Below are 3,442 nucleotides of genomic sequence, written 5' to 3'. Positions count from 1 at the left end.
TCATCACAAGCAAAGACTTCCCCTTGGGAGCCATTAGTCTCATCAAACTCTACATCACAAGTTTCTTCAATCATGCGGGAGGCATTATTGAATACTCGATATACTTTGGAGTTTGATGAATAACCAACTAGAAATCCAACGTCACACCTACTCTCGAACTTACCTAGGTGCTTCCTCTTCTTGAAGATGTAGCATTTGCACCCAAAAACTCAAAAGTAGGAGATGTTGGGCTTCCTCCCAACAAGAAGTTCATACGAGGTCTTCTTCAAGAAGCTGTGGAGGTACACCCGATTTGCCGCATGGCAAGCAGTGTTGATAGCTTCCGTCCAAAACCTTTGCGAAATCCCATAGTCATCTAGCATTGCTCTTGCAAGGGTGATTAAAGTCTTGTTCTTCCTCTCCACAACCCCATTTTGTTGAGGTGTATAGGTTGCGGAGAATTCAAGCTTGATCCCGATTTCGTTGAATAGCTCCTAAACTTGAGTATTCCGAAACTCGGAACCATTGTCACTTCGAACCTTGACTACACTTGACTCGAACTCATTTTGGGCTTGCTTGATGAATATCTTGAAGATCCTGACGGTTTTGCTCTTGTCCTCTAGAAAAAATGTCCAAGCATATCTAGAGTAATCATCAACAATGATTAAGCAATAAAGATTACCTCCAAGGATCTTGTAGGTGGTTGGTCCGAATAAGTCCATGTGTAGTAACTCCAAACACCTTGATGTGGATAGGTACGTCTTCATGGAATGTGGTGAAGCAAATTTCTTCCTGGCTTGACAAGCACTACACAACTTATTTTTGTCAAATATAACATCTTTAACGCCAACCACCATACCTCGTTTGAATGCCTTGTTTAGTTGACTCATCCCAATGTGAGCAATCCGTCGATGCCAAAGCCATCCTATTGAGTTCTTTGAAAAGAGACAAGTAGCCAAACTAGCATCGTTAGATGAAAAATCCACAAGGTAGATATTACCATGCCGGAAGCCTTTGAAGATCAAACTCTTGTCTTCGTTGCTTGTTACAACTACACCACTATCATTAAAGGTACATATCAAACCCAAATCACAAAGTTGTGCAATTGAAAGCAAATTAAAGCTTACCGACTCCACAAGCAACACATTTGAAATTGAGAGATCTTTGGAGATAGCAACCTTACCCAAACCTACCACTTTCCTTTTAGAATTATCACCAAAGGTGACATGCTCATGATCGCCCACTTCTTCATCTAGTGAGGTGAACATCTTTACATAGCCGGTCATGTGTTGTGTACATCCGCTATCAAGCATCCAATGCTTTCCACCGGCTTTGTAGTTCACCTACACACAAATGAATTACGCTTGAGGTTTGGGAACCCAAGCAACTTTGGGTCCTTTGATGTGAGTAACTAAGACTTTGGGAACCCATAGTTGGCGGGGTAGCTTTTTCTTCTCTTGTGTGCCAATGAACTTGGCCTTCACCTTGCCATTCTTAAGCTTGCTCAACAAGAAGTGATGATTATCAAATTGAGACTTATAAGGCAAGGTAGGAAGAGGGCGAGTAGGAATATATAGGACACTCCCTTGTGTGATGTCCAACATCTTGGCAATATTGACAATAGGAGCCTACTTCCTTGTTGAAGCAATCCTTGAGCTACGGAGACCTTGGAACATTCTCCGGTGGCTTTGGGAAGGATCCAAGACCCTTAGTTCTAAAGTGCCTTGCATTGTTGAAGAGAATCTCCTTGTGCAAGTATTCTCCTCTTGTCACATTGAACATGCACTTGGTCAAACTTTGGAGCTTCTCCTCAAGTTTTTTTTTTCCTATCATGGTTAGTCTTGGAAGAACTAGGGACATCATGATTAGTGAAAGATTTGGAAGTCTCTACATGAGTTTCACAAGAAGTTGATGCATTGATGTTTTTAGTTTTTAGCGTTTCAAGTTCATCATCAATAGCATGAAAAGCAAACTCAAGTTCTTGATATTTTGAATTTAGATTAGCATAATCAAGCTTAAGCTTCTTGTTGGACTCTTCAAGCGATTTGTTGAGCACAACTACTTCATCATGTTTTTCAACTAGTTCATTGTGCTTAACAAGTAACTTATCATGATCCTCTCTAAGTTGGTTGCTAGATACAACACATTTTTCATGAGTCTCTACTACCTCATTGTGTCTAACAAGTAACTCATCATGTGAAGTCTTAAGCTCAACATGCACATTTTTTAGACACTTGAGTTTAGATTTAAGCTTCTTGATCATGTCATTATATTTATCTAGGAGCGACTTAAGATCTCTAGGAGATAACTCATTTTCACTATCCTCATCACTAGAGCATGAGTCATCGGAATTCACCTTAGAGTCATCATCGTCGTCGTCGCTTGAGGTCTCGCCGTCGGTGATCCACTCCCCAAGGAAAGCCTTGATCTTCTATTTCTTCTTGAAGGACCTCTTCTTCTTGTACTCTTTTTTGTCTTGGTCCTTCTTGAGATCATGATCTTTCTTGTGCCTTGGTTGATTGTCCTCATCCTGCTTCTTCTTGGATTCTTGAGGGCAATCATATGAGAGATGACTATACTTGCCACAAACATAGCATATCTTCTTGAGGGTATCTTTGGGCTTCCTTGTACGAAACTTGTTTTTCTTGGGGTCGAAGTGGTACCCCTTCTTGTTCAACCTTGACATGAGCTTTGTGGTCTTCCTCATGAGGAGAGCAAGTTTGGTGTCTTCATCACCTTCCTCATCACTTGAGTCATCACTAGCTTCACTTAAACTTGACATAGGTGCCCTGCCCTTGCTCTTCTTGTTTGATTTGTGTTCGCTTTTAGCCTTGAGAGCAAGATCACCTTTGGCTTGAGCAGGTTCAATTTCCCCCATGAGAAACATCTCATGTGACCAGATCCTCCCTACAACTTCGCCCACCTCTAGAGTGTTGAGATCCTTCTCATAGAGGAGAGATGTGACAATGTTGTATTTTGGTTTGTGAAGTGAATGGAGGATCTTCTGGATGACATCGCTACTAGACAAAGGAGAAATCTCAAGCGTGTTAATGCCCTCAACAAACACGTTAAGCCTAGAATACATTTGTTCCACAAGTTCATTAGGAAGCATCTTGAAATCATTGAGTTTTTCTTTTAGAACTTGATACTTCTCTTCACGAATCTTTTTAGAACCATTATGTATCTTATCAAGCTCAAGCCATATTTCGTGAGCGGTAGCCTTGCTACGGACATGAGCAAATACTTCTTCACTTATGGCCTCAAACAAATAATTTTTTGCTCTAGCATTATACTTAACTTGTGACTCCGTAGAAACACCACCAATCGGTTTAGTGGTGACTTCCCAAGCTTCGACGGACTGAGCTTCAATGTAGCTCTCCATCCGAGCCTTCCAATAGGCGAAGTTCCGCCCATCGAACTTGGGAGGTCCACTACTACCCCAGGGGGGGCATTTCTCTAGGTT

The sequence above is a fragment of the Panicum virgatum genome, chromosome 2N (genome assembly GCF_016808335.1).
Source record: "Panicum virgatum strain AP13 chromosome 2N, P.virgatum_v5, whole genome shotgun sequence".
NCBI lineage: Eukaryota > Viridiplantae > Streptophyta > Magnoliopsida > Poales > Poaceae > Panicum > Panicum virgatum.
The sequence above is the reverse complement of the archived record's forward strand: the minus strand, read 5'-3'. Positions refer to the sequence as shown.